Genomic DNA, 20,761 nt, shown 5'->3' on the forward strand with positions numbered 1-20,761 from the left:
ACCAAGAGAGTTAGAATGGTGTGTACGCCATTCGTGGTCTGGAGGTGGAAGATTATTGAACACTAGAATGCCCCAACAATTTGCGCTTGTTGATCAAAGGTTAGTCTTGATGAAGATGGGCTTCAGAGTGCGTCGTACATTAGACGATATTTGAAGACATGGGTGTCATACCGGGTCATACGCTAGACCATATAGTGAGTCATCCATTAGGCTGTCGACTTCGCCGGGGAGTCAGAGTGTGTTATACGTTGCTGGGGATAAGCGATCAGAATGGATCATACGCTAGACCGTATTTGAATAGCAAAGTGAGTTGTTCATTAGGCGGATGACTTCGCCGGGGATGCAAGATCATAATGGATCGTACGCTAGATCGTATCTGAGTTGCAGAATGAGTCGTACGTTAGGCTGTATCTGGAGGTAGAATCAGAATGGATCGTACGCTAGATCGTATCTGAGTTGAAGATCCAAATGGGTCGTACGTTAGACCGTATTGGAGTTGCAGAATGAGCCGTACGTTAGGTTGTATCTGAAGAAGAAAGTAGTCGTACGCTAGACCACACCCCGGAATGTACCGTACGCTAGGCAGTATCTGAGGGTTTGAAGATCCAAATGGGTCGTACGTTAGACCGTATTGGAGTTGCAGAATGAACCGTACGTTAGGCTGTATCTGAAGAAGAAAGTAGTCGTACGCTAGACTACACCCCGGCATGTACCGTACGCTAGGCAGTATCTGAGGGTTTGAAGATCCAAATGGGTCGTACGTTAGACCGTATTGGAGTTGCAGAATGAACCGTACGTTAGGCTGTATCTGAAGAAGAAAGTAGTCATACGCTAGACTACACCCCAGAATGTACCGTACGCTAGGCAGTATCTGAGGGTATTTGTATATGTTGTATTTGCAATGAATATCTGGGATGGGCTTAAAGATGCCACCATTAGGAGGATATCCGAGTGTTTGTAGAATGAATGTTCATATGGATTATATCTGAGAGATGTAGTTGAATCCTGAATGTAATTGATAAAGATGTCCGTCTGAATGGACTTTTGTTTTGACTGTATCAGGAGGATAATTAACTTGAAAAACAAAGTTAGTCTCATGCCATGTCATGATGCATGAGATGTTTTATGCTTATGCGAACTAAATGCGAACAATGTATGCGTGCATATGCTGTGAAATGATGTAATGAATGAATTATGCATGAGGAGTTTTTTCCAAGGGAAAATAAATCCCAATATTCTGGTTGGAGATATTTGTATTGATGACCCTTTCTTAGCTGGGGATACTTGATTTCTGTCTGATGGTAGGAATATTCAACAGAGTCTGGCTGGGGACGGAAGAGATGACCAGTCTGTCTGGTGATGCCAACCTCTTCTGGGAAATAGTTGGTTTTGCTGGGAAATAGAACTAGCAACGGATTCATTGGAAAGCATGGTTAGACCTTCTCCTCGATCCTGAAGTCTTGTAGTAATCGCTATTTCTATTTTATGCATGCATTTTTGGTACACATCGATCATATTCAAATGCACATATCAATTCAAATTAAATCAATGGACGTTTACGCAAACAAAACAGAAAAAGTAAAACAAAAACATCTTTTTGGAAATAAAATTGTATTGATTTTGAAAGAGGGCCCATAAACAGGCAATTTGTGTACAAGGAGACAGAAATCCTAGTCAGAGGAAATCGTCGAGAACAACATAAAGAAAGCTATGAAGGAAAAGTCCTATCGATTTTAATTCTGCTACTGTCATTATGTCTTCAAGCATCTCATCTCCTGCTGTCGGATAGAAGTGATTGGCTTGTTCAGTCCCTTGAACTTGGATGAAGCTGTCTGAGAACGGGACATAGTCATACGCTTTTAATCCCTAATTTTTGCCTGGACCGCCTTTTCAGGTTTTCAGTCCACCAGGATACCCTTTTTTTTTTTTTGCCCAAGCCACCTTTTCAGGTTTTTGACTCGTCGGGTGTACATTTTTATATGTTTATCCCTAAATTTTTTTGCCCGAACCCTTTTGGTTCGCCGGGATGCCCTTACTTTTGCCTAGGTACGGCGACCTAACGGGTCTCTTTTACGCATAGTATTTTTTGACTATGTCTGCGTTCACGGGATGTGGGAAGTCTTCGCCATCCATCGTAGCAAGTATCATGGCTCCACCAGAGAATACCTTCTTAACTACAAATGGCCCTTCGTATGTGGGAGTCCATTTGCCCCTGGGATCACCTTGTGGTAGAATGATACGCTTGATCACCAAGTCGCCGACTTGATACACCTGTCTTTTGACCTTTTTGTTAAATGCCTGGGTCATGCGCTTCTGATATATCTGCCCATGACAAACAACCGCAAGTCTCTTTTCATCAATCAAATTTATCTGATCGAGTCAAGTCTGAATCCATTCATCCTCGTCTAAACCTGTCTCTTTCATGATTCTTAGAGAGGGAATCTGAACTTCCACCGGTAAGACGGCTTCCATTCCGTAGACTAAAGAGAAAGGAGTTGCCCCTGTCGAAGTGCGTACTGAAGTGCGATAACCATGAAGAGCAAATGGTAACATCTCATGCCAGTCTTTGTACGTTACTGTCATCTTTTGTATGATCTTCTTGATATTCTTATTAGCAGCCTCCACGGCGTCGTTCATCTTTGGCCGGTACGGAGAAGAGTTATGGTGTTTTATCTTGAATTGCGTGCAGAGTTCAGTAATCATCTTGTTGTTCAAATTAGTGCCATTATCAGTGATAACTCTTTCAGGGACGCCATATCGACAAATAAGATTATTCTTGATGAACCGTGCCACCACATTCTTAGTGACAGAAGCAAATGAGGTTGCCTCTACCCACTTTGTAAAGTAATCAATAGCCACGAGGATGAAACGATGTCCGTTGGAAGCAGTAGGTTTAATCTCTCCAATCATATCAATGCCCCACATTGCAAAAGGCCAAGGGGCTGTCAACACGTTTAATGGGGCAGGAGGCACATGTACTTTATCCGCATAGATCTGGCACTTGTGACAAGTTCTGGAGTGATGGTGGCAATCAGCTTCCATGGTAGACCAATAATACCCTGATCTCATAATCTTCTTGGCCATTGTATGTCCACTAGAGTGAGTCCCAAAAATACTGTCGTGCATGTCTTCCATAATCTTTTCTGCTTCCTTTTTATCCATACAACGAAGCAAAGTCGAATCATGATTACGTTTGTATAATATTCCATTACTCAAAAAGAATTTAACGGAGAACTTCCTCAGGAATTTTCTGTCATTGATGGATGCCCCTTCAGGGTATTCCTGAGCTTCTAAATATCTTTTCACTTCGTGGAACCAAGGTTTCTTTTCTACTTCAGCAGCGTTAAGTTCATAACAATATGCTGGTTCATCTAGTCGTTCAATGGTGATCCTGGGAGCTTTATTGTCCCATCTGACTCTGAACATAGATGACATGGTGGCCAAGGCGTCTGCCAACTGATTCTCCTCTCGTGGAATATGTTCGAATGTAATCTCTTCAAAGTATGGGATTAATGTCAACACCCGCTCTCGATAAGGGATGAGATTCGGATGTTTAGTGTCCCATGCTCCTTTGATCTGACTGATTACCAAAGCTGAGTCTCCGTACACACTCAAAAACTTGATTCTCAGGTCTATAGCAGCTCTGAGTCCCAAAATACATGCTTCATACTCAGCCATATTATTGGTACAATCGAAACATAGTCTAGCAGTGAAAGGCGTATGGCAACCCTTGGGAGAAATAATTACAACACCAACACCATTGCCCAATGCATTAGAAGATCCATCAAAAACCATAGTCCATCGGGATCCCGGTTTGGGTCCTTCATCCGGTCCCGGTTCTTCATAATCAGTAACAAGCATGACATCCTCATCCGGGAACTCAAAATTCATAGATTGGTAATCATCCACTGCTTGATGAGCCAAATGATCGGCCAGCACGCTTCCTTTGATGGCTTTCTGGGTAGTATACTGGATATCATACTCTGTTAAAATCATCTGGCATCTTGCTATTCTTCCGGAGAGGGCAGGTTTCTCAAAGATGTATTTGATGGGATCCATCTTAGAAATCAACAGAGTGGTATGATTCAACATATACTGTCTTAGTCGGCGAGCAGCCCAGGCCAAAGCACAACAAGTTCTCTCGAGCAGTGAGTATCTTGTTTCACAGTCGGTAAACTTTTTGCTAAGGTAGTATATGGCATGCTCTTTTCGACCAGACTCGTCATGTTGCCCCAACACGCACCCCATTGAATTTTCTAACACGGTCAAATACATGATTAGAGGTCTTCCTTCAACTGGTGGCACCAGAATTGGAGGTTCTTGGAGATACTTCTTGATTTTGTCAAAAGCTTCTTGACATTCATCATTCCATATCATCTCTTGATTTTTCCTTAGTAGTTTGAAGATGGGTTTGCAGGTAGCAGTCAAATGGGAAATAAATCGGGCAATGTAGTTCAAACGTCCCAAGAAACCTCTGACTTCTTTATCTGTACGGGGAACCGGCATCTCTCGAATAGCTCTCACCTTGGCCGGGTCAACCTCAATTCCTTTACCACTGACAATAAAGCCCAAGAGTTTACCGGATCTTACTCCAAAGGTGCATTTGTTCGGGTTCAACCTCAACTTGTATTTCTTCAACCTCTCAAACAGTTTGTATAAATGATCGAGATGTTCTTCTTCGGTATGAGATCTGGCTATCATGTCATCCACATATACTTCTATTTCATGATGGATCATGTCATGGAACAAAACCACCATAGCACGCTGGTATGTTGCCCCGGCGTTCTTTAAACCGAATGATATTACTTTGTAACAGAAAGTGCCCCATTGCGTCACAAACGTGGTTTTCTCCATGTCCTCAGGCGCCATCTTAATCTGGTTATAACCTGAGAATCCATCCATGAAGGAGAATACCTTGTATTGAGCGGTGTTATCTACCAGAACATCGATGTGCGGAAGTGGAAAATCATCTTTGGGACTCGCTTTATTCAAATCTCTGTAATCTACGCACATTCGCCCCTTACCATCCTTCTTCGGCACTGGTACCACATTAGCAACCCATTGAGGATAAGAAGTAACAGCCAGAAAACCTGCATCAAATTGTTTCATAACCTCGGCTTTGATTTTCTCAGACATTTCAGGACGCATGCGGCGAACCTTTTGCTTAACAGGACGACAATCTTCCTTCATTGGCAAACGATGCATTACTATATCAGTATCCAATCCTGGCATGTCTTCATAAGACCAAGCAAAAATCTCTACATAGTCATGTAACATCTGAATCAATCTTTTTTTGATACTGTTTTCCAAGCCCGCTCCTATTTTGACTTCTTTCTTGTCTACTTCGGTGCCCAGTTTTACAATTTCAATTGATTCCTCATGCGGCTGTATAGACTTTTCTTCTTGCAGTAACAATCTGGCAAGTTCTCCAGGTACTTCACAATCTTCCTCACTTCCATCCTCGGCTTGGTAGATCGGATTTTCGAAGTCATAATTAACAGTAGCAGAACCATTATCGACGGGATCCAGAGTGGGTGTGGATTCCTGACTAAAGGAAATCGGAATAGTGTCTTCAGCCTTCCAATTATTGAGTCCGTCACCAATTGTTGGGAAAATCCAGTTATCTAGATCGCAATCGCTATCAGCATCTTCTACAACATTAATTTGATCTTTGACCATCTTTTCAGAATTAAATCCCAGACCGGACTTGTCAGACTTGTATGGTACGTTGATCAGTTGACCCCAACCAGTACGACCATCGTTTTCAACCACGGCTTGAGCATCTTTCAGAGAAATCATGGCAGGAGGAGCACGAATAACCTTGGGCACAAGGGGAGTTGGCTTAAGGACAGGGCTGGTCGGAGGAACTACTTGAAATGACTGAGAAGGAGTCTCAAAGAATTCACCATCCATCTCGACGTATCTGAAGGCCTGCACACTACTGACAATATATTCTTCTTCTCCACACACAGTGACAATCTTACCCTCTATTGGATACCTCAGCTTTTGATGGAGAGATGAAGCTACAGCACTTGCCCCATGAATCCAAGGGCGTCCCAGCAAGCAGGAATAGGCAGGACGGATGTTTATTACGTGAAAGATAGTGTTGAAGACTTGAGGTCCTATCTTGATAGGGAGAACCACTTCACCATGGACAACACTCTTCGCACCATCGTAAGCACGCACCACAATGTCACTAGGCTTCAGTTCAATGCTTTTACAGTCAAGTTTATCGAGCACGACTTTCGATAGTACATTCAAAGAAGAGCCATTATCGATCAACATGTGAGACAAGGCGATCCCCTTACACTCAATGGAGATATGCGGAGCTTTATTGTGATTCTTTCCTGCTGGTGTCAGGTCAGCATCAGAAAAGCCTAGGTCGTTGTCAACAGCTAGATGAGCAACATAATTTTCGAACTGATCGACGGAGGTCTCCTGAGGTACATGAGCAGTCTTCAAGAATTTTATCAATGCATTGGCATGAGATTCAGAAGATAACAACAAGGATAACATCGAGATCTTAGATGGGGTATGCCCCAGCTGTTCTACCACATCAAAATCACTCTTACGGATGATTTTCAGCATTTCTTCCATTTCTTGTTTGGCAACATCTTCAGTAGTAACTTCGACGGGTGTCCCTGACTGAGAAGGGTCAACTGGTTCCTTTCCTCGGGTTTCAGGGGCGGGAGGTGAGATTTCTGGAGAGAAGATCCTTCCACTTCGAGTAACTTTACTAGTCCCAACAATGTCATTAGGATTAGCAGAATTACCAACTTGCTTCACGCCATGGATGTAAACATCACCTCTATAATTCCACGGAATGGCTTTGCTTGAGGAATACGGTACTGGGCCAGGTGCAATAATGATTAGGGGAGCTATCTTGGGCTCAGCAGTAATCTTCACAGGTACTCTAGTAGCGGTAATCTTCACTGGACCTTTGGACCTGGCAATCACCGATATTTCTTCCACAGGGTTTTCCACCTTAAGAATCTTTTCGAAGAGAATTGTACGATCGTCCATCAGCCGTTGAATACCATCTCTCAACTTCAGGCAATCATCGGGTCGAAGTACACAAAGATCTCAACTTTCAGCACAACCTGGAAATAAACCAGCTTGCAATAAATTCTTCTTGATGATCAGGAGAGGAGATGTTAAGTCCGCCACATTAGCAATGTGAGAATTGTCATCCACAGAATTAACAGTCTTGTCATGGTTAGGCATAGGAGCAGTGATGACATTAGGAGTCTCCGGAGGATCAAATTCAATTTCTCCCGCGTCGATCATATCCTGAATTTTATTCTTCAACAACCAACAATCGTTTGTATCATGCCCGGGGCTATCGGAGTGATATGCACACCTGGCATTGGGATTATAACGAGGAGAAGTAGTGTTGACATTCGCAGGAGGGCCTCTGAGAGTAATTAAATTTGCCTTTAGCATACCCTGCAGTGCTTGCGCTAAAGTCATATTGATCTTGGTAAACTGCCTTCTTGGCCTGTCTTGCCTGTGCTGGAAATTTTGAGATGGCGGTGCTGCAATCGTAACTGCTCCAACGGCATGGTCACGATTTTTCTTGTTATGACTCCTTTCACCGTACACAGCATTTGATTCATTCTTTCCCTGATGGGTCTTTCTGGTGCTTGCGGAGGTAGCTGCCTGTATCTTTCCACTTCGAATACCGCTTTCAACACGTTCACCCGTCAATATAAGGTTAGTGAAACCTGATGAAGAACTTCCCAGTAGATGGCTGTAGAATGGACCAGTCAGTGTACCCATGAACATGTCCACTAATTCTCGATCAGTCATAGGGGGTTTGACTCTGCCAGCCAAATCTCTCCATTTTTGAGCATATTCTTTGAAGCTTTCTTTAGATCCCATAGTCATATTCTGCAACTGTAGCCGAGTAGGCGCCAATTCAGAATTGTACTGGTAGTGCTTGTAGAAAGATGTCGCTAAATCAGTCCAGGTGCGGATGTTAGAGCTCTCGAGCTGATAATACCACTCCAACTGTGTGCCAGACAGGCTCTCCTGGAAGAAATGGATCCATAGTTTCCTATCAGTGGTATACGGCTGAATCTTTCTCACATAAGCTCTCAGATGCATCTGAGGACAAGACGCACCATCATACTTAGTGAAAGCGGGGACCTTGAATTTGCGGGGAATGACCACATCTGAGACCAGTCCCAAGCTTTCGAAATCCAGACCGGGCGCCTTTTAACCCTCCATAGCTAGCATACGTTCTTCCAGCAACTTATACTTATCCTCTTTTGGAGAGTACTGTTCATCTTCATAATCTTCATCGTCGTCCTCCTGGTTGAGAGGATCAGCATTCTCATCTTCCGAATCATTTTCTGTCTCCTCTTCTTGATCCTTCGGAAGTCTAATCTTGACTCCTGCAGCCTGTCCTTTAAGCCTTCTTCCCGGGTTAATGTAACTCACAGGTTTCTTGTCTTTCTTCTTCTCGAGCAAGAGAGCCTTGATCGCTCGACTTTATGAGTCGAGAATGGGATACAAACTGCAAGTGCACAGTTCTATCGCGTAGTTTTAAAAGATATCGATCCCACAGGGACTTATGAATCGATATACCGTTATCTAAGGTTACTACGTAAATCTAAGGTGAAAATGTTTGATTGTTTGGGGAAAAACTAAGAGCTAAACTAAGATCTAGATTAAATATTAATAAAACGGATATCGGTATGTAGTTCGTCAAAACTAGGGAATCAAGTCTTTGTCGGTTTCTTGGTTTTAAAATGAATCGTTTCAGTTAACTTTATTGGTTAAAGGTTTTATCTCAAACTCTCGCTCTGTTGAATAAACCATGATTTTATATTAATGTAGCTGTCACTTATAATTAAGTCAAAAACCATATTTTGAAAACAATAAAGTTGCAGAAACTCTTTTTAAGAAAACACTGACCGTTTTAAACACCCTTATCTCAAACTCTCGCTCTGTTGACTTAGGTTATATAATCAAATCCAAATGCTTAACTCTCGTCCTCACATTCAATCTTTAAAAATACTTTTTGGAAAAGGTCAGAATTTAATTAACTCTAAAACTTGCTCTCGCCCTGATCTAGAATTAATGCCTAACTTACACTGTCCAGTTAAAATCTCAAACTCTCGCTCTATTGATTTTAACTTCTTTATGCCCTTTACTTCTGTAAAAAATCTTGTTATTAAACCTGTAAGTTGAGACCGTAAAAAAGATTGATTTTAATTTTAAGTTTAGATAGACCGACTCAGTCTTGATCCCTTATCCTGCTTACTTTACATACCGATACCTAGGCGAATTAGCCAGACATGCTAAATAAACAAGAATACATATCATGCATAAACAGACTCATTCCAGGCAGATAATATAGATAAATAATAAAACAAAATATTAAATAATGATTAAAGAACCTGAATGCGCAATACAATAGTCTTGAACACTCCACCACAAGCCGGTAGGATTTGTTCTTCGATTCTTCAATTAAATAATAAATTAAACCAAGGAAATAGAACTAGAATCTAACGTAAGGTTAGATCCGATAAAAAGTTGCACAATAGTTTCCGGTGTAGAAACTATTATGCGAAAAATATCTAAATGCTAAAAAGGGAAAGATAAATTGCAAGGGAAAAAGAATGCAGAACTTGCAAAAGAAATAAATAAAATAAACAATGTTAAGTTGCTGGAAAGGAAAAAAAATAAGCAAAAGCGTGAAAAGAAAATTTTGGCAGAGCTTCGGCAATATGAGCGTGGAAAAACTGAGAGACTTTTAGGTTTTTGAGATGGCTATTTATAATAGTGTTGGTAACTGCTTTCCGTTTCTCCCATTCTTAAACGTGGCTACATGCACGGCGTGGATATAGGAGATCAACTTCTCAACGTTCTTCTTCAAGTCTTTCTGAGGGCGTTACTTGCGCCAAAAAGGTAGTGGAATTGTGTGACGCTCGTCACACTATGTGTGACGTCCGTCACAAGGCTGTTTTGCGTGACGCTCGTCACGCACCCTGTGACGTCCGTCACAGGCACAGCGTTGGTGACTTGTGCGCTTTGGGTTGGGCTTTGGCATTTGGTCCCTTTTCTCTCCTTTTTGCACCTCCTTTTCTTCCATTTTCACTTGTTCTTCAAAATAGACTACCTGCGACAATTAGGAAGAAAATACCACGTAATATCTCATAAAATGCAGTAAACCGAAATAAATAGTCATAGAATTTAATGGAATTAAGTCCTAAAATATGATATAATTTCGTGTTATCAAACTCCCCCATACTTAGATCTTTGCTTGTCCTCAAGCAAAAATTCAGTATATAAATCGTTTTCAAAAATTTAGCTAGGCGAAGTTTCAAAACACACATCAATTCGTAATAGGTTGCAAATGGATTTTGTTTAGAAGCAATTTTGAGTTTAGTCTTGACATCAACAACTACCGTTACAACTTAGATAACCCTACCTTATGCAAATCAGTTCAAGTACTGCCATTATAGCTATCCTAGTTCCTTTACTTTTATTTCACCCGCTTTCATTCTAGCGAAATCACATTAAGCCCTTTATCTTTTCGCGCACATAGTGGAGTAACCGGTTAGTGATTATGATCCTCTTTTAGCTAGAAGTTCTGGTACATAAGTCGGATAACTTCGTTATTCCGTCCATTGCAAATTGTGGGGGATCGAACCGTAGTCCGCCCTACCGAGTTCAGTACCAGATACCTACTGAACCAACTCATAATGGATTTTTCATATTGTTTTTGCATGATCTGCAACCTTTAGATTAAATGATCTGGTAAGGGTCACCTAATTTAATCAGTGCATTTCCTGATATATTCATATATTTTACGTTACTTTGGGAGTCATTCACTTATATTCATCGGTTCTCCACGTAGTTTGCTATTAAGATGGTGCTGACTTCTCGTATAAACTACTCGGGGGTTACTCTAAAGCTAAAAGTTCGAGGGATTTGTATAATAGATACTTATCCTGATCTAACATGTTGAGGTTCTCTGAGCGTTGTTATGGTAATGATTTTTTTGTCTTGATTTCACTCAAGTTTTATAAAGTAAGCAACCTTTATGCTTATTGGGTGTGTTGAAAAAAAATTTTTTTTTATGGCTCAAGAAAATTGAGGGGAATAGATAATAGAAATATTTCACACTAGGGGCTTAACTTAAAATTATAAATTTTTTTTTTTTTTTTTTTAGATAATAAGGAAGGGAAATAACAATGAAAGGGAAAATAACATACTTGAAGAATGGAAATGGAAGGAACAAGTTTACCCCCCGATACTTAAATTAAACATTGTCCCCAATGTTTTAAGGAAATGAAATACAAGATGGAAAGGAAAAAGAAACTACAACTAAGGTTGTCTTCCGCCTCTGGTTCTTGGACCTGGTGATCTCTGACGTAAGTCTAAGTTGTCGAACCTGCTGAACAACTCAGTAAACCGCTGGTCGGTTATGGCATTCCTAGCGTCGTGTTGCTGTTGCATTTGATGCATCATCTGCAGCATCTCGACATTCTGTGCCTGCATTCCATCGATAGCATCCATAATGTCGTCGTTGGTTGCAGGCCTTCTTCGTCGACGACGTTGAGAGGATGGGCCAGTTGCATTACCGGAAGGGTTGAGCGGGACTGAATGTTGTGTAGGAGGATGATCACCTTGCTCCATTGCTTCAAACTCGTCTGTGGGCGGGTTTGTTTGTGAAGGCTCGGTGGCTTCGGGAGCGTTTAGATCATAGAGGTGGCGGTCGGGGTTTGTGACATCAGTTAGGGCGATATTTGGTAGAACAACGCTTGGGACTGCCTGGTTGTTCACCATAAGATAATATCCTCCGCCTACTCTGTTCTTAATCAGGCGGCTGGATCGACAGTAGCTGATATCCATAGATAGGGGAGGTAGAGATTCTAAAGTTTGGAGTTTATCCCCTAGGTTTAGGCCAAGTGCTATGGTGGTGATTAATCCACCAATTATAAAAGGTTGCCGGCCTCTAGCACATAAGGTGCGGATATGATGAAATAGAAAGGAGGCGGCGTTTACCTTAGTATCTGGTTCGAAGACGCATTGGAGGAAAAATAGCTCCTTTGAGTTGACCTTGTTGTTGTTTGGTCTTCCAAAAACTGTGTTTTGCAAGATGCGGATAAAGTACCGGATAGTTGGGTTATGTATATGGGAAAGAAGGAGCTCTTCCCAGTTGTAGGCATCTATACCGGAAATTTTCTTGAAAAGGTCGAAAACGTCAACTGTGTTCCAGTTTGAGTTTGGAGGGATTCTGGGGTGTACCTGACCTTCTATGGGAAATTGTAACATGGTACTCAATTGGTTTTGGGTTAAGGAGTACTCGGTGTTGAACATACGGAAGGTTGCGGTACCGGTTAAAAATTCGTCTTCACCGGCGGGAGTGGTGTAGTCGTATGAACTTAAGAATTCTAAGGTTAGGGATGGGTAGGTGGGTTGATTATGAGTGCAAAGGAAGGTTAAGTCGGCTAGGCGGAGCATCCATTCGATACCTTGGAGTAATCCTAATTGTTGTAAACAAGTTAAATCGGGGTACCTGGTGGAAACGACGCCTCGCTGTTGGAAACGCTCGAATTGCTCCCTTTGATAATTTTCATCTTCGGATCGGAAGATGATATTTCCGAAATTTTGATTTCCCGCCATTGTGATGAATTTTTGAAGGGATGATTTGGAAAGAAAAAGAAATGTATTTGATATGAGAGAATTGTTTTGTGGTGAATGAAGGAAGGTTTGGTGGGTATTTATAGGAGAAGAATTTGGAAGGTGGAAAGAAAAAGTGGTTGAAAAGTAATTAAGTGTGGTTAAATGAAAAGTGAATGGGGAAGATAAAAAGTTAAAGTGTAACGTTCGTCTCCAACGGCTCCTTAACGTTCACTAGTCTGAGGAGTGTTACGCTCGTCACAGGGCTGTGACGCTCGTAACAGGCAATAGGCGTGCCGTCCGTTATGGGTAGTGTGACGCTCGTCACACTTCCTTTTTGGAAAGGCTTAGTGGCGCTTCACAGAATTACTTTGGTAGCGTATTTTAATGTTTCATTCTGTTTATGATCAGTTTAGTCTGCAATTTAATTTATTGCGCACGCTTACTTGCTTTGTATAATAATAATAATAGGTAACAACAGTAGAGCATAATAGCCATTGCATAATAAAATTAACTAAACAGCTTCAATAAAAATGATCATAATGTATTACAGGGAAGGAAAACAATGAAATGAAAGAGAAATAAACATGAATTCAAATAACATTAATAAATGAATCTAACTTAAAACTAAATAACTTAGGAAAATAACTAAACTCTATCCCTCTGTACGATCTCTGGCCGGAGGAGCAAAAGAGTTAACATGATGTAGCAATTCGTGAAACTGATTCGTCATGCTGCTCATGTATCCTAGAACTTCATCTCTCATGTTAGTAAATTCTCCTCTAAGGGCGTCTTGTTCTGACATCAAAGCTTCAATGGCGGTGTTATAATCAGTTCCGGGCATATGATGCCGGAGGTCAGGTATGGCTGATTCTTCGGTCGGAACAGGCTGAGGAGGGGGGTCAATATCATGATAGCCGGATGGTGTCTGAGGGTCAGATTCAGCAAGGGAGATCTGGTCAACATAATTCTCATAGTCATCACAAATCTCATAATCCTGGATGGATTCAGTGGATCCAGCAGGAGTTGGGGTTTCATTCAGGTTATAGAGCCAGTTCCTTTGGTTATGAACACTAGTCCTAGGATCGGGCATGGTGAATAGGCAGAGAACCTGGTTATCAATAATAAGCTCAAACTCATCAGACCCTAGGTTTGCTATAAACATAGTGTTGAAGAGGAAAGGTATACTCATAGTAGTAATGCCACAAAAAGGGTTAAGGTCAAGCATAGGCTGACGTAATCCAATAGCATTACCTATCATAGTTATCAAACCGCCTATTCTAATGGGTGCTCGCTCATCCTGGATAAGGTGGTCCAAATTAGCTAACATAAAAGTAGCACCGTTTACTGGACGGTTCTGGGAAGCACAAAATATGATGAAGAGTTCATCACGTGAAACTGAAGTACTATTTGGCTTCTTCCCAAATAAAGTGTGGGTCAGGATCTTATGGAAATAGCGAAAAGCCGGGTTGTGTATGTTTCCAGAGAGAAACTCATGTTCTTCGGGCTCATCATTTCCAGTCAGCTTACCCCAAAAGTGTTCAAGCTCTCTATATTCAAAAAGTTCTTCCTGGCTTACAGTGAATGTATCAAAGGAGGTAGGAAAACCCAAAAGGTTGGTAAAGTCTCTAATATTAAATTGGTACTCCATATTGAACATTCTGAACTGGATAAAACCTCTGCTAATTCCTTTTCCATGGCTGGGTAGATAGATTAATGAACTAAGGAATTCTAGTGTGAGTCTCCGGTAGGTGGTGAAATGTCTCAGGATAGGGGATGTCTCCCATCCTATCTGATTCAGCAGATACAGGACACTCTGTCTCAGTCCAAGGGCAGTCATAGCCCATTCATCAGCATATAAATTAGGTAGCATCTCTCTAGCGGCTAATTCTTCAAACTTTTGTTTCTGAGCCATTCCTCTGAACTTGATACCCATACGATCAAAATGTCCCATCTGGTTAGTGTTAGCTAGAGAAAAGAAAACATGAGTTTAAGTCAGGATTTGGCCAAATGCCGAAAGAAGGAAAAAAATATTATTATAAAAAAAATTTTTTTTTCTTTTTAAATAAATCAAGAATGAATACTAAACAGAAATTAAAAGAATAATTAAGAAAGAAATGGGGAAATGATAATAATAGAATAATAAAATAACAAATTAATTTGTGGGTTGTCTCCCACTAAGCGCTTTGTTTAAATGTCGCAAGCTCGACAAAGAAACTGTTAAATATAGTCTATGAGTCCTGGGGGCGTTTCGTCTAAGTGTAGAATTTGCGAATCCTCGTTGGTTTCCGCATAGTGATAGTGTTTCAGACGTTGCCCGTTTACGGTGAACGGTTCTGTAGATTGTCCTTTTATTTCTACTGCTCCACTGGGAAAGATTTTAGTGATATGAAAAGGTTCTGACCATCTGGATCGTAGTTTTCCCGGGAATAACTTTAGTCTAGAGTTAAATAAAAGTACTGCGTCGCCTTGCTTGAAGATTTTCCTTGATATACGCTTGTCATGCCATTGTTTTGTTCTTTCTTTATAGATTTTGGCATTTTCATAGGCGTCTCTTCTGAGTTCCTCTAATTCATTTATGTCAAGGATTCTCTTTTCACCGGCGGCTTTATAATTCAAATTTAAATTTCTAATAGCCCAATAGGCTTTATGTTCTAATTCTACCGGGAGGTGACAGGATTTTCCATAAATGAGCTTAAATGGGGTCGTCCCTATGGGAGTTTTATAAGCAGTTCGGTATGCCCACAAAGCTTCTGGTAATTTCAATGACCAATCTTTCCTTGAAGTGGCGACCGTTTTTTCTAGTATTTGCTTGATTTCTCTGTTAGATACTTCCACTTGTCCACTGGTTTGAGGGTGGTAAGGTGTTGCTATCCTATGTCTCACTCCATATTTAAGTAGTAGTTTTTCGAGTACCTTGGATATAAAGTGTGATCCACCATCACTGACTACTATTCTTGGGATGCCAAATCTCGGAAATATTATATTTTTAAAGAGTCTAGTTACTACTCGGGTGTCATTGGTTGGAGAAGCTATAGCTTCGATCCACTTTGATACGTAGTCAACTGCCACGAGTATGTATTTGTTACCGAAAGAGGATGGGAAAGGTCCCATGAAGTCTATCCCCCACACGTCGAAAATCTCTACTTCCAAAATACCTTTTTGTGGCATCTCGTCACGTCTAGATATGTTTCCCGTGCGTTGACATCTGTCACACTCCTTAATAGCCGCATGTACGTCTTTCCATATAGTTGGCCAATAGAAGCCAGCTTGTAGGATTTTAGAGCAGGTCTTGGATGTACTTGTGTGTCCACCATAAGGAGCGGAGTGACAGTGTTGGATTATATTTTCTACCTCTTCTTCGGGTATACATCGACGGAAAATACCATCGGGGCCTCTTTTGAAAAGTAAGGGATCATCCCAGTAATAGTGTTTTATGTCGTGGAAGAATCGTTTCTTCTGCTGGTAAGATAAAGTAGGTGGAACTATTCCGGCAGCTAAATAATTGACTAGATCAGCGTACCATGGTGTGACAGATATAGCTAAGGTGGTTTCTACTTGTATGTCGGAGTTGTTCTCTTCCAAAGTAGCTATAAGTTTGTCGTACGAGAAATCATCATTAATTGATGTTCTTTCCGGTTCAAGGTTCTCAAGTCTAGAGAGGTGGTCTGCTACTACGTTTTCAGTTCCTTTCTTGTCCTTGATTTCTAAGTCGAATTCTTGTAGCAACAAGATCCATCTTAGGAGTCTAGGTTTAGCATCTTTTTTTGTTAAAAGGTACCTGATAGCAGCGTGATCGGTATAAACTATTATTTTGGCTCCTACCAAGTAAGAACGAAATTTATCTAGCGCAAATACCACTGCTAGGAGTTCTTTCTCGGTTGTGGCATAATTCATTTGCGCTTCATCCAGGGTTCTGCTAGCGTAATATATAACGTGAAGCTTTTTATCCTTTCTTTGTCCTAGAACAGCACCTATAGCATAATCACTGGCATCGCACATTATTTCGAATGGTTCATTCCAGTCTGGTGTCTGCATAATGGGTGCTGAGATCAATGCTTGTTTAAGAGTTTGAAATGCTTTTAAACAGTTATCGTCGAATATGAATTCAGCATCTTTCATCAACAGTCCGGTTAAGGGTTTAGTTATCTTAGAGAAGTCTTTGATGAATCGTCGGTAAAAACCGGCGTGTCCTAAAAAGCTTCGTACTTCTCTCACGGTTCTTGGGGGTTGAAGATTTTCGATTACCTCTATCTTGGCTTTGTCTACTTCAATTCCTCTGTTCGAGATGATGTGTCCTAAAACAATTCCTTCTTGTACTATAAAGTGGCACTTTTCCCAATTAAGTACTAAGTTTACTTTTACACATCGCTCAAGAACTCTTTCTAGGTTTTCAAGGCATTCTTCGAAACTTTGTCCGTATACAGAAAAGTCATCCATAAATACTTCCATGATGTTTTCGAGAAAGTCGGCGAATATTGCCATCATGCATCTTTGAAAAGTTGCAGGGGCATTACACAGACCAAACGACATTCGTCTATAAGCGAAGGTACCAAAAGGGCATGTGAATGTTGTCTTTTCTTGGTCATCAGGGTGAATTGGTATTTGAAAGAAGCCCGAATAACCGTCTAGATAACAGAAATGTGAATGTTTAGCTAATCGTTCTAACATTTGGTCAATGAATGGTAAAGGGAAATGATCTTTTCGGGTTGCTTTGTTTAGTTTCCTATAATCAATGCACATTCTCCATCCCGATTCGATTCGTTTAGTTATAGTTTCTCCTTTTTCGTTTTCAATAACGGTTATGCCTCCTTTCTTTGGTACAACGTGTACAGGACTGACCCATTTGCTATCGGATATAGGATATATAATACCTGCTTCCAATAACTTGGTTATTTCTTTCTTTACTACCTCACTTAGGATCGGATTTAGTCTTCTCTGGTGTTCCCTAGAGGTTTTACAGTCTTCTTCTAACATGATGCGGTGCATACAAATAGAAGGGCTTATTCCTTTAAGATCGGTGATGTGGTATCCTAGTGCGGTTGGATATTTTCTTAAGATATGTAGGAGTTTTTCTGTTTCGAGTCTTCCTAGATCTGCATTAACTATCACAGGTCGTTCAAGTTCTAAGTCTAGGAATTCATATCTCAGATTTTTGGGAAGTGTTTTCAAATCAGGGGTTGGTTTGTTAAGACACTGCGTAGGATCCGGTGTTATTGCTAGGCATTGTTTAGATTTGTCCTCTAAAAGATAGTCTGATGATTTGTCTTCTCCTGACTCTGCTTCTTTTATGCATTCATCGATGATATCCATGAAGTAACATGTATCTTCTATTGCAGGTGCTTTCAAGAATTGGGAAAGAATGAATTCAATTTTCTCTTCACCTACTTCGAAGGTGAGTCGTCCTCGTTTTACGTCTATGATTGCACCGGCAGTTGCTAAGAATGGTCTTCCTAGTATAATAGGTGTAGTATCATCTTCTCTAATGTCCATAATTGTGAAGTCAGTGGGAATGTAAAACTGACCTATGCGTACGGGAACGTTTTCAAGGATTCCTACAGGATATTTGATGGAACGATCTGCTAATTGCACAGACATTTTGGTCGGTCTTAATTCTCCCATTTCCAGTTTCTTACATATGGATAAAGGCATAACGCTAATTCCGGCTCCTAAATCGCATAAGGCTTTGTCGATGACAAATTTTCCTATGTGACAGGGTATAGAGAAACTACCCGGATCCTTGAGTTTAGGGGGCATGTTTTGGATTATAGCGCTACATTCGGCAGGGAGTGTAACGGTTTCGCTATCCTCAAGTTTCCTCTTATTAGAAAGAATTTCTTTTAAGAATTTAGCATATGAGGGCATCTGCGTAATAGCTTCGGTAAACGGAATTGTAACGTTTAATTGTTTAAGGAGATCAACAAATTTTCTAAATTGGCCTACATCTTTGGTTTTAACAAGCCTTTGAGGGTAGGGTATGGGTGGTTTGTAAGGTGGTGGAGGTACATAAGGTTCCTTCTTTTCTAGGGTTTCCTTATTACTCTCTTCCTTTTCCTTAGGTTCACTTTCCTCAGTTGATTTCTTAGGGTTTTGGTTTTCTATCCTTGGGTCAGACGGTCCTTCCACTTCCGTTCCACTTCTTAATATAATTGCATGAGCTTGGCTTCTCGGATTAGGTTGGGGCTGTCCAGGGAATGTACCAGTTGGTGCAGCAGTAGGTGCTTGTTGTTGAGCTACTTGAGATATTTGCGTTTCCAGCATTTTGTTATGGGTAGCCAAGGCATCTACTTTGCTTGCTAGTTGTTTAAGTTGTTCGCCAGTGTGTATGTTCTGGTTTAAGAAATCTTTATTGGTTTGTTGTTGGGATGCTATAAAGTTTTCCATCATGATTTCCAAGTTGGATTTTCTAGGGGTATTATTGTTAGGATTCGGTTTCTGATATCCCGGAGGTATAGATGGGGCTTGATTTGGAGACTGTCCAGGTGCGTATAAAGCATTATTACTCTTATATGAAAAGTTTGGATGGTTCTTCCAATTTGGGTTATAGGTATTCGAGTAGGGGCTTCCTTGAGCATAGTTTACTTGCTCTGCTTGGATTCCAGTCAAGAGTTGACATTCCGCAGGAGTGTGGCCTTGGATTCCACAGACCTCGCAATTCGGAGTTATAGCAACCACGGCGGCTGGAGGTGATACGTTTAAACTTTCAATTTTCTGGACCAAAGCATCCACTTTTGCATTAACGTGATCAAGGTTACTTATCTCGTACATGCCAGTTTTCGGTTGAGGTTTTTCCACCGTTGTTCGTTCGGTTCCCCACTGATAGTGATTTTGGGCCATGCTCTCGATAAGCTGGTAAGCATCAGCATAAGGTTTGTTCATTAGTGCACCACCTGCAGCGGCGTCTATTGTTAACCTTGTATTGTATAAGAGACCATTATAAAATGTGTGAATTACTAACCAGTCTTCCAAACCATGGTGTGGGCAAAGTCTCATCATGTCTTTGTATCTTTCCCATGCTTCGAAAAGAGACTCGTTGTCTTTCTGTTTAAATCCGTTTATCTGGGCTCTTAACATAGCTGTTTTGCTTGGCGGAAAATATCGGGCAAGAAAAACTTTCTTCAACTCGTTCCATGTGGTGACTGAGTTGGAAGGAAGTGATTGAAGCCATCTTCTAGCGCTATCTCTTAATGAGAAAGGAAAAAGACGAAGTCGAATTGCCTCTGAAGTGACACCATTAGCTTTAACAGTATCAGCGTATTGGACAAATACGGATAAATGAAGGTTTGGATCTTCGGTAAGATTTCCAGAGAATTGGTTCTGTTGCACAGCTTGCAACAGCGAAGGTTTAAGTTCGAAGTTGTTTGCTTCGATTGCGGGCGGAGCAATACTTGAATGCGGTTCATCTTGCGATGGAGCGGCGTAATCTCTAAGAGCACGAGCTGGTTCTGCCATCTCGGGTATCGAAGGAAAAATGTTTTTGAAATCAGGAAGGTCTATAGGAGGGAGATTGTTTTCAGCACGATATTCCCGAATTCGTCGTAAGACTCGGAGATATAGTTCGATATCGTTGATTCGTAAATAGAGCGGTTCGCCTTGAGAGCGAGTGCGTGGCATACAAATCAACGAAAGAAAGAATAGAAGAAAAAGAAACCTTAGTCTCTACAGCGTAACGGAAGAGTTACGATATCGATTAAATAGAAGTCCCCGGCAACGGCGCCAAAAACTTGATCGCTCGACTTTATGAGTCGAGAATGGGATACAAACTGCAAGTGCACAGTTCTATCGCGTAGTTTTAAAAGATATCGATCCCACAGGGACTTATGAATCGATATACCGTTATCTAAGGTTACTACGTAAATCTAAGGTGAAAATGTTTGATTGTTTGGGGAAAAACTAAGAGCTAAACTAAGATCTAGATTAAATATTAATAAAACGGATATCGGTATGTAGTTCGTCAAAACTAGGGAATCAAGTCTTTGTCGGTTTCTTGGTTTTAAAATGAATCGTTTCAGTTAACTTTATTGGTTAAAGGTTTTATCTCAAACTCTCGCTCTGTTGAATAAACCATGATTTTATATTAATGTAGCTGTCACTTATAATTAAGTCAAAAACCATATTTTGAAAA

General features: G+C 40.9%; 1 pseudogene; it reads left to right on the top strand.

Annotated features, from left to right (window-relative positions):
- The first annotated feature begins 19,603 nt into the window (after window positions 1-19,603).
- LOC127133771 (uncharacterized) lies at window positions 19,604-19,703 on the top strand (annotated as a pseudogene).
- The last annotated feature ends 1,058 nt before the right edge of the window (window positions 19,704-20,761 follow it).

The sequence above is a fragment of the Lathyrus oleraceus genome, chromosome 3 (genome assembly GCF_024323335.1).
Source record: "Lathyrus oleraceus cultivar Zhongwan6 chromosome 3, CAAS_Psat_ZW6_1.0, whole genome shotgun sequence".
Taxonomy (NCBI): Eukaryota; Viridiplantae; Streptophyta; class Magnoliopsida; order Fabales; family Fabaceae; genus Lathyrus; species Lathyrus oleraceus.